Here is an 11,997-nt window from a genome sequence, read left to right as displayed (position 1 = left end):
TTATTTTATTTTGCAGTAAATGTTGTTTTGTTTTCGGTAGACTTCCATCTGACAACTGGCATGGAGATCTGCGTTAACTATGCTTTGTGTCCTGTTTCTTTAATTAAAACATGGTTTTATAACAAATGTATATGTAGAGTTGACTCTGTGTCTTCTGGTAAGTGAAAAGACAATCCAGAACCTACGTGGCTTCTGTTTGGCATTGCAAAGATTGTCCCCAACAATATTGATACAGTATTTGCAATTTGTTACAAAATGAAACATTGCAGCTAATTAAAGGGGTGCTAACAGCTTTCTGTTTTAAATCCATCTCTGTAGATGAAACGTTCCTGCTGCTGCTGCCTCCTGGTACCTATTTACTTCATGTGTTGTACTCTCCAATGGTGTAGCTGCATTGTGACTATGGGATGTACAGGGAAGGCAACAGGATGCATCAGTCTATAGCGCTGTGCCTGGAATCGCTGCAGATAAAGATTCTTAGCACACTAAAAGGGGGACCAGCTAATAAAATGTTAATACAGTCACTGTAATAATGGGGTGAACCCCATTCTGGCTGTGGCAGGTTGAGAACAATGATGGCATGTTGACCCCAATGAGACGTGAGTAACCGTTAGCAGTCTAATAGCTGTAACCACTAGCCTGTCTGCGTCTCCCAGCCTCATCCTCAGTGCAGCTGTGCATTGCTATTGGCATATGCGACAGCTTTACATTGTTCAACATTTCAATAAGATCATTGGGACCACTCATACAATCAACACATGCCAGGAAAATCAACGTAAATGCATCCCTTATTGGTTTACTCCACATTAGACACCCACAATTGCTATCATCTTCTATTTTCCTACCAGGATTGTGTGACACATGTATGAATGGGACTGCGGTCTCATATATGTATCTGTGAAAGTTCATACGAGATGGAGCAACTCGTTCACACAAGACTATCATAGGAGGCTGTGTGGTCCAGTGGTTAAAGAAAAGGGCTTGTAACCAGAAGGTCCCCGGTTCAAATCCCACCTCAGCCACTGACTCACTGTGTGACCCTGAGCAAGTCACTTCACATCCTTGTGCTCCGTCTTTCGGGTGAGACGTAGTTGTAAGTGACTCTGCAGCTGATGCATAGTTCACACACCCTAGTCTCTGTAAGTCGCCTTGGATAAAGGCGTCTGCTAAATAAACTAATAATAATAATAAAATAATAATAATCATACAGAGAGGGTCAACTGTACATATTAACTTATGTATTAATAATTGCAGCTGTTTTCCACCCATGGTGCATGAAACATGGTTTACAATGCACTGACAGCTTCCTTCTTGTGATACCTGAGTCACTCAAATGTATTTTAAGAAGAAACTGTTTGATCAATCGCTCCTTGTGAACCTTAAGGGGTTAAAAAAACACTATATATAACAACATTATTATTATTATTATTACCATATACAATAAAATAGAAAAAATAGTAAAATGAAGCCAGCAGAAAACCAGGTATATTATAGACTTTATGACAGTGGGATTAATATCTGCCAGTGGTTAGATAATTAAAGATAATATAAAAAAAGTGTCTCTAAATAAACTTGAAATGGACTGTTATTGCAAAGTGTTCATCAGTCAGACCTGTTTTATTTTAAACTACCTGAAATCGTTTTTACACTCCGAGTTGCCGGGCGTATTCTTCAGTAGCCTAATGATTAATAATGGCCTGGAGAGCACTCTTCTGAGCAGTAATACATGTATGTGTACTTACAGCAAGCTGAAGTTAATACATTGTTTATTGAGCTAATATATATATATATATATATATATATATATATATATATATATATATATATATATATATATATATATATATAATCACATTTGTAATTTGTGCAATGTATAAACAAGTTATCTTCATCATTTATTGATTAATAAATAACCAGAAGAAGAAACTGAAAATATCAATAGTCCCTAAAAAAAGAAATGGTGTACAACTCCTGCTGTTTGGTGCTTAGAAAAGAGAGTGTTGGGTGCATTCTATATAGAATCATATCGCTTTCTCAGGAGCCCCTTCTCTACACAGAACCATACTTAACAACACCACTCGAGCTACTACTTGTGCTACATGAAGCTGATCCTGCAGTGGCACTTCACAGCCAGTAGAGGGGGCAGGCTCGCCATCTAACATATCTTCTTGTTTACAAACCCTTTGTTTGAAGGGACAGTGACTAATTATTGCAATTATCAAGGTGTCCAGGAGTTTTCCATTTGTCTGGTTTAGTCACTGCTGGAGGTAGTTTTCTTCACCTGTGACACTACTGTTTTGGGACGGTATTGAAAACAATGAGGTAAGATTTTTGTTTTACTAATTTAAAAGTTGCATTTCTTTTCAATTAGTCATTGTGAGAGAACTGGGAGCTCCTGATGAAGACAACAATATCAAACGTGGTTTCTACAGCAGATCTATCCAACATAAGAGACACTTATGACCTGGGGCAGAAAATCACAGCATAACATAACAGCGTGTTTTTAGAACTGACCGCCAGCTGTACCTATTGTGTTAAATAGTGAAAGATGATACAATGATTCTGTTACTGTGCTGGCCACTGTGGGTCACTGAGTGTTTGCTCCTGAATGGTAATTTCTGTGATTTAATGCTAGGTGTTTATAGTCATTCATTATACTTTCATTTTCCTATTTTCTTTCAGGGTGTAGTTTTATATTGTTTGTTTAAATATTAATTTAACTGTCCTGTTCATCCACTGTTTTGGTTTGATCAAGGTCTGAACTGATGTGATATTTGTGTCTGTCTGTGACGTGTCTGAATAATAATAATAATAATAATAATAATAATAATAATAATAATAATAATAATAATAATAATAATAATAAATCACAATGTACAAACTTTAAATAATAATGCCTGCAAATGTTTATAATTGAAACCCTATTACCTTCCACCAATGATATTGTGTTGTTTGTACTGTATCTATAAGCATTGAGAATTACATTTATTTGATTGATGTCTCTTATTGTGTGAACGAGTTGCTCCATCTCGTATGAACTTTCACAGATACATATATGATACCGCAGTCCCATTCATACATGTGTCACACAATCCTGGTAGGGAAATAGAAGATGATAGCAATTGTGGGTGTCTAATGTGGAGTAAACCAATAAGGGATGCATTTACGTTGATTTTCCTGGCATGTGTTGATTGTATGAGTGGTCCCAATGATCTTATTGAAATGTTGAACAATGTAAAGCTGTCGCATATGCCAATAGCAATGCACAGCTGCACTGAGGATGAGGCTGGGAGACGCAGACAGGCTAGTGGTTACAGCTATTAGACTGCTAACGGTTACTCACGTCTCATTGGGGTCAACATGCCATCATTGTTCTCAACCTGCCACAGCCAGAATGGGGTTCATCCCATTATTACAGTGACTGTATTAACATTTTATTAGCTGGTCCCCCTTTTAGTGTGCTAAGAATCTTTATCTGCAGCGATTCCAGGCACAGCGCTATAGACTGATGCATCCTGTTGCCTTCCCTGTACATCCCGTAGTCACAATGCAGCTACACCATTGGAGAGTACAACACATGAAGTAAATGGGTACCAGGAGGCAGCAGCAGCAGGAACGTTTCATTTACAGAGTTGGATTTAAAACAGAAAGCTGTTAGCACCCCTTTAATCAGCTGCAATGTTTCATTTTGTAACTAATTGCAAATACTGTATTAATTTTGTTGGGGACAATCTTTGCAATGCCAAACAGAAGCCACGTAGGTTCTGGATTGAATATGTGTGACATCTTTAAAAATGAGATGAAGACAGCTAGCTACAGCAAGACGAGGCAAACAGGGCTGTGCCCTTGAGCTAGAGCTGTCTGTTCTGAGTGTGTAACATGGTCCTGCCACTAGATGGCAGTCATGTTCCATTCGATTGGGAAGAGGACACGAAGACAAATGATCTGACTGGCCCTATAAACGTAGGTTTGATTTAAAGAACTTAAAAATTGTGTATGTAGAGAATGACTGATGTACACAGCGTTGGAACTCAAAGCTGCAAAGCACTGCAAACTACGATTCCTGGGTGAATGCTCACAACATTCTTCAGGAGTTCAGCCTTCTGTGCTCTCTTAAGATGTCTGCTTCATACCAAGCTGGGCACTGTTGGCTCACCAGATTGTTTTTCAAGGTAGTTTTAGCTGCAGCCATGCTGCCTGTGTCTATCTGCATTCTGTTAGGACACCAGTCATGACTCACCAGATTGTTTCCAAGGTAGTTTTAGCTTCAGCCACGCTGCCTGTGTCTATCTGCATTCTGTTAGGACACCAGTCATGACTCACCAGATTGTTTCCAAGGTAGTTTTAGCTTCAGCCACGCTGCCTGTGTCTATCTGCATTCTGTTAGGACATCAGTCAGCATCACTCACCAAACCTATTGCCCACTGATCTGGGCTACTTTCATGCAAGTGTTTTTTGTTTTGTTTCTGAACCTGCTTTATTCTTTATTTAATGAATGTCCAGAAAGCAGAAGGAATGTTAACATCGTCAGGTATTATACATTCATGTGGGAACATGTTAGGGTTAGAAATGTTTATCTGTAAAACAATTAGTTTAAGGGCCCTTGAGGTATCATAAAATGAGAGTTGTAAAAATAAACTTTGACAAATAATGTGTTCATGTGTTGAGTCAGGAGTGAATTGCACTTCCATCACACAGCATAGCCAAACATGACTAAACAACTGTTTAAATAATACAACATCACTTAAACAAAAGGTGTATTACCACAGTTTACAACAGTCATAAACAGGGACTCCAAATTCATGTCTGTTGGGAAAGCACATAATGCTCATCGAGATTTGCTCAATTACTAGAAAACTTTGTACTCGTCCTTTTCATGTCCTCCAAACATTGCATACACAATTCTGCAATCAAATGCTTTGACTAAAGTTTCCTGAACAGTCCTCTGGAAAGCAAGCTGGCAGTTGAGGATGATTGGATGTGACCAGGGAATTCTGTTGTCGGTTATGTCTTTTGACAGTTTGTTTTTCCTCCACTGAGCTGTGCAAAGCATGCAGTCCTGAATAATTGTGGTGTAATGCTTTAACCACCGCAGGAAATGAGATGTGATTTTTATTTATTTCAACAAAGAAATAAATAAGATCACCCTAACTGTACTCTAGAAACTCATTTTAATTAAAATTGAATTAAATTGACCCGTTTAATATAACTGACTGTCAGGCATAAATGACATTAAGCTTTTAAGCTAGTGCGTTTGAGTGCAGTGTCTATATAGATGAAAGATTTTTTTATCCAGGTTCATCCAAACTATTTGGTATCATGAAAATACAGCACAATTTGCACTCCCAGCACTGTATCCAGCGCCTTCCACCTGATGAAACATCACAAGAATCGAATGTCTGATTTTCATGTCCTAAGCATTGTTGCAACCTTTGCAAAACTGAAGTGTCCAGCCTGCTTGTCTACTGTTAGACATCATTATCATCCCCAGAAGCATGACCAGCCAGATATACAGTAGTAACACATGCACTGTCATTATTGGCCAAACCTCCTTGATTGCATCATATACTGTAGCTGTTCACCTATTATAATGAGGGCAGGCACCCTAACTCCAGTGTCTTGTTTCAATATGAAGTGGGTCACTTCTGCACCTCGGACCTACAGTAGGAATTGAAGTGCTTAGCATGAGCATTATTTTACCTTCTGAGGAAATGAAAACACACTGTATAGGTTTAACAATACAGGGCATGGACAGCACATTTAGATCAAGGGTAGGCAACCTGTTGCTCTTCCAGCCCATTGTAACAATAAAATCTGTATTAAACAAAAAAGCATTAGCAAGAGACAGACAGGAACAAAACAAAAATGAAGAAAAAAGTATTAAGGAGAGAAAAGACAGAAAGACAAAGAGCGCTCTTCAGCATGAGAGAAAACAGTCAAGGAGGGATTAAGCTGCTAAAAGTGGGTCAGAATAAACTTCCAAGCTGCATTACACTTTTTAGTTGATCCACAGAGCAAATGTTTTATTTTTTCTAGCTTCAGAAATTTCATGTCTCTGATCTACTGAACATGTGGGGGTGGGGCAGCCTTCCCCCAAGCAAACAGAATCAAGCATCTAGCCAACAACTGCAGCTGGGACAATGGGACATCACTGGGCACCACTGGGTGGAATCAATACTACAGGATCTGTGATCAAGTTTAACATATAGATTAAAGATGCAAGGGCCTGTTTACATCTCTCTCAGCATAGGTCCAAGTCGTAGTAAATTGCGGTATAGAGTGAAGCCCTGAAAGCTAACTTGGCAGCCCTCTCTTAACCACTATAGTAAGTGTGGGATATCAAAATCAACTGAAGTCTGAGATAAAAAAAAAAAATAATAATAATTGTAGGCAGCTGATTGTGTGCTGAAAGGCGGTGGTTCTTTTCTCACAGTTTTTGTTTTTTGAACACTGCTTCCAGCTTGCTGGAGACTGCTACCAGCTTGCTTTAACCTGCTTCCAGCTTGCTGGAGACTGGGCTTCACCCTGACAGATGACTGACCTCTGAGACTAAAGAATTGAGAAATTGTATCAGCCATTCATGCTCTGATGCGGTGTCATCCAATCTGACAGCAAACATTTAGAAAGAGAAAGAACAACGTTTAGACTTTGAAGCGAGACATCACTCCCGTCTCCCTCTAACCTGCTGAGATATCAAAAATATAACTCTGCAATTTCATATCTGAAGTTAAAAAATGCCATCCACACTCCACATGCACTGTGCCAGTCTGATTGATTGGTCTTGTCCTGTTGTACCTGTTTGAGGACCACTCAGCTGAACAGCTGCACTGCAAAGCTAATTTTTCAAAGTCCTGAACATTACATATTCCTCCAACAAGTCATTTGATGAATTGACCCGTTTCATGCACAGATATAGCTGCTTCCCCCACAGTGTTTATTTAAAGTGGATGATGTATATTTAATAAACCGATATGAGGCCGTTTCTTCCTTTTCAATAAGCTCACTAAAAAGATGAGCTCGCAAAAATATTGATTAGCATGTAGCTTAAGAAGAAAGACATGTTTTTCATTCATTAACACCAAATAGTCCACAGGGAACCGAAGAGTACCTTCAGCCTAAGTGCCTCTATCTGCCACAGACTGGGAAGCACAGCCAACAGATAGAGTATAAAGACATGAAGGCACTAAGCACTCATTTGGGTTTCCTCGTGCTGAAAAGAACTGCCTCCTGAGTAATGCAGTGGTCATAAGCAATACATTGATATGAGGGAAGGCAATGGCCCAGTGGCACAGTTTTGGCTGTCTGGCTAAGAAAAGTTAGATTTCTGTGTTTTGATGGGATGCTGTGAGTGGGATAACAGAGGGACACAAAGTGATTGATAATACAACACAATGGAACACACAAAAGATGTACCATTATACCAAATGGATTTACATGATCAAACAACACACTTCTAAAACAGGACGAGGGCTTGGCAAGCAGCAAAAGATGTGAGTGAGTCTGCAGCTGATTTAATGCCACCTCAGTCTGCGTTTGTTGTTCTGGCACTGATTAACATAAATAATTATCATCAAAATCCTTGGCAATTACAAAAGTAGCAAACTTTATCACATCGCAGAGGTTACAATAATGGAAAACACTAAACTACAAAACACGGAAGCACACTAAAAGTACAGGTCCTAATATAAAATAAAACATAAAAATACATCTTTTCATTTCTAAATCATTTAAAAAAGGAACAGGGAGGCCCGAGCTGCTGAATGTCAGGCAGAGAGAAGCCTGCATTCAGGAATCAACAAAAGATTTAAATTGCACAACCTGACCGGATAACGTAGACTTTAAATTGATAGCAAATTGCATACCTGAAAGGGGAGCCTGGCAGATAATGCACACTCACAGTGAATTCACTAGCACTTTAAAGAAACACACATGAAAGCTGTTTTTCTGTGAAATAGGGGTGTTTCAATACATCCTTCTAGTCTCATCAGTGTGCTGAAAGAAAGAGCTGGATAATTATATCCCCTACAGTCAAATAGGATTTTGAAACACTTTTGTAAGGGTGAAACACTGTCCCATAAATGGTGACAGACATGACATTTTAGATCCCATGAATAGTAAAATCCATATATAAAAGTAACATACTATATATATATATTTGACATTTTCTATTCAATCATCTAAAATGATCACACATGTTTGCTAGTGATATGAAATTGTATTGAAAAACTATTACAAGTAATCACTCAGACTTAGACTTATTGAGTGCTATTTTATTTGGGCCATTTTATTTCGGTTATCTGAAGAGAAATGCAATTTATTGAGGAAGAAGAGCAGGGGCAATGGATTGGAAGAAGAGCAGGGGCATTGGATTGGATGAAGAGCAGGGGCAATGGATTGAAAGAAGAGCAGGGGCATTGGATTGGATGAAGAGCAGGGGCAATGGATTGGATGAAGAGCAGGGGCAATGGATTGGAAGAAGAGCAGGGGCAATGGATTGGATGAAGAGCAGGAGCAATGGATTGGATGAAGAGCAGGGGCAATGGATTGGATGAAGAGCAGGGGCAATGGATTGGATGAAGAGCAGGGGCAATGGATTGGATGAAGAGCAGGGGCATTGGATTGGATGAAGAGCAGGGGCAATGGATTGGAAGAAGAGCAGGGGCATTGGATGGATGAAGAGCAGGGGCATTGGATTGGATGAAGAGCAGGGGCAATGGATTGGATGAAGAGCAGGGGCAATGGATTGGATGAAGAGCAGGAGCAATGGATTTGAAGAAGAGCAGGAGCAATGGATTGGAGGAAGAGCAGGGGCAATGGATTGGATGAAGAGCAGGGGCAATGGATTGGATGAAGAGCAGGAGCAATGGATTTGAAGAAGAGCAGGAGCAATGGATTGGATGAAGAGCAGGGGCAATGGATTGGATGAAGAGCAGGGGCAATGGATTGGAAGAAGAGCAGGGGCAATGGATTGGAAGAAGAGCAGGAGCAATGGATTGGAAGAAGAGCAGGGGCAATGGATTGGATGAAGAGCAGGGGCAATGGATTGGATGAAGAGCAGGAGCAATGGATTGGAAGAAGAGCAGGGGCAATGGATTGGAAGACGAGCAGGGGCAATGGATTGGAATAAGCAAGCAGTTGGCCTGGAATCCAGGAGTAAGGCGTAAAGGTCCAAGTCAGAGAGGTGTGAGGGGGGGGGGGGGGTGGTGGTCTGGAGAATAGTTTCTGATAAGAAGGAGGCAAAGTCATCAGGTGTAAAGGAGGAGGATCGGGGAGAGGGAGGGAGGGAGGAAAAGGGAGAGAAAAGGGTTTGTTGGTGAAGGACAGGATGACAGAGTGATAGTAGGAGTTTTAGGGTTAGGGTTAGGGAGGAAAAGGGGCAGGAAAGTCAGCGGGGTTGGTGGTGGACAGGATGACCGAGTGATAGTAGGAGTGTTTGGCAGAGAAGTAGGCTGCCAAGAAGGAGAGGAGTAAGCAGTAGTGGTCTAAATCAGGGGCAGCAATGTGGAGTAGTGGTTAGGGCTCTGGACTCTTGACCGGAGGGTTGTGGGTTCAATCCCAGGTGGTGGGCACTGCTGCTGTACCCTTGAGCAAGGTACTTTACCTAAATTGCTCCAGTAAAAACCCAACTGTATAAATGGGTAATTGTATGTAAAAATAATGTGATATCTTGTAACAATTGTAAGTCGTCCTGGATAAGGGCGTCTGCTAATAAATAAATAATAATAATAAATCAGAGGGTATCTTGGATGAGCAGAGTAGAGGATAGCAGGAGTTGCGGTAAGAGAAGAAGAAAGAGTCGTAGTGACTGAAGAAAGAGTCGTAGTGACTGAAGAAAGAGTCGTAGTGACTGAAGAAAGAGTCGTAGTGGCTGAAGAAAGAGTCGTAGTGACTGAAGAAAGAGTCGTAGTGACTGAAGACAGAGTCGTAGTGGCTGAAGAAAGAGTCGTAGTGACTGAAGAAAGAGTCGTAGTGGCTGAAAGCTGGGAGAATGAGTCAATAGGGGTAAGAAGGGAGAGAGCTGAGGAAGTGAAGGTGGTTGGGGAAAGGGAGTGGATATTGCTTCAAAAAGAGAGAAGGGGTACTAGGTGGATGTGAGAAAGGGTAGAAGAAGTGGAAAAAGAGATGAGAAGGAGAGGGGGGATAAAAGGGAAGGAGAAAATCAGGTCCAGCTGGCGGCCATCTTTGTGAGTAGGGGGAGAGGGAGAGAGAAAGAATGAAGAGGGAGGAAGCTAGCAGAATGAGTTGAAAATGAGGTATGAAAATGGATCTCCTGAAGAAATTCAAATAAAAAGCTGTTTACGGCATAAACAACGTTTTACTAATGAAATATGAATAATACATTCAGTACAGCTTGATGAGACACTTCCTAAAGTATCTGGATACCCTTGCAGCGTCCCTCCAGAACCCCTGAAATATTTACCAGACCCATAAATCAAACAAGAGTTTAAAAAACAAAGAGAATAAGGGGGAGCATTAGGCTGGGCCAGAAGGAATGCAGATAAAAAGGTAATTCTGCATTGAGAAGAGAAGGGTGATTTATTGAAGATGTATTTGTTCTCAGTCTCGCTATCATCTTGCAGCTTGCTAATGAGTTATCGGGAGAAACTTAATACTCGAGGCAATTGTCTCTGAGCTGTCAACACTAAATTAGGTCTATTAGGAACGCAAGGAGATGGTGGAAGGCGGGGGTGCTGGGGTCTGCTTAGAGCTAATCTAATTACCTGCAGTAATGTACCTTTGACTGAGCTGCAGTAAAAGTCAATTACAATAAAGAGGACACCTAGTCTGTTGCAAATGAGTGGAAGATGAGGGTGGTAATGCAGCCTCTGGACTCAACTTTAGCTCACTGGAGGGGTTTCCTGCTTCATGGGCAGCCCCCATATTCACAAAGCTGGAATGATTCAACTGAATGTTTGCAAAAGGGTTTAGCTTGGACTGTCTTCCTCTGTTAAACTATGCGACAGTGCAGCTGCAGAGGCTTATATTCATAAGCACTATATGATTTGACATTTGAGTATGGAGACATTATATTTAGGCCTGTAGCAGGTATTTAAATGAGCTACAACTATAATGATAATTCGACTACGCCACCTTGTGTTTACTGAGGGTAAGGACCTTGAGTGGTTGGTTCCCGCACAAGCTCTTTTATCTGGGAGAAGCCAAGCAACCATACACCAAAATAGTTTTAACAAGTATTTATAAAAACAAACAAAAACAAAACAGTAATATAATTGGTTTAAAAAAATCTCAAAGCAAATAAACCAGTCAATTATACAGTATAATAACAATGCCACCTTAAGTTCAAAATATCAAACACATGCCTAATGTTCAAGTATTACATACAACAAGCTTTATGTCCATCAGTTTCTTGTAATTAAATTAATTTACAATTTACTAGTTTACAACAGGTTATACTATTTTCAGTGTATCTATACAAATAGCAAGCCATCAGTAATTAGACAACTTGTTACCAGCTATTCAATTGTCAATAAAACCAATAGCAAAACCCCCCACATAAATAATAATAATAATAATAATAATAATAATAATAATAATAATAATAATAATAATAATAATAATAATAATAATAATAAGCTAAAACAATTACAGCTTTTAAAACAGAAGATTCCCTGCTGCAGGAGCGGGAGAGCTATTCACTATAGCAGCATTAACAATACAAACTAAAAACAACAAGCTCACCGACTGGAAAACCTCAACACGCTATGCCTCGCGCTGGAAGTAATACACTCACGGCCCAAACACAGCCTTTCCTGGTGAGCTAAAAGTAGTCCTGAAAGCTCTCCCCGTCTCAGCTCTGGTCTGCAGCGAGGAATCTCCTTTACAGGTGAGGGCGCCCCATTTACATTGTTTTTCCACATTTTTAAAGGAACTAAACAATTGACAGGGCGGGGTGACTGATCAGTGAGCCACTGGTAAACGGAGCCATGTGTGTTGGGCAGAGGCAGTTCTTCAGTCAATCGTAGTTAGCTTGTTTAG

This window comes from Acipenser ruthenus, chromosome 9, assembly GCF_902713425.1.
Source record: "Acipenser ruthenus chromosome 9, fAciRut3.2 maternal haplotype, whole genome shotgun sequence".
Taxonomy (NCBI): Eukaryota; Metazoa; Chordata; class Actinopteri; order Acipenseriformes; family Acipenseridae; genus Acipenser; species Acipenser ruthenus.
The sequence above is the reverse complement of the archived record's forward strand: the minus strand, read 5'-3'. Positions refer to the sequence as shown.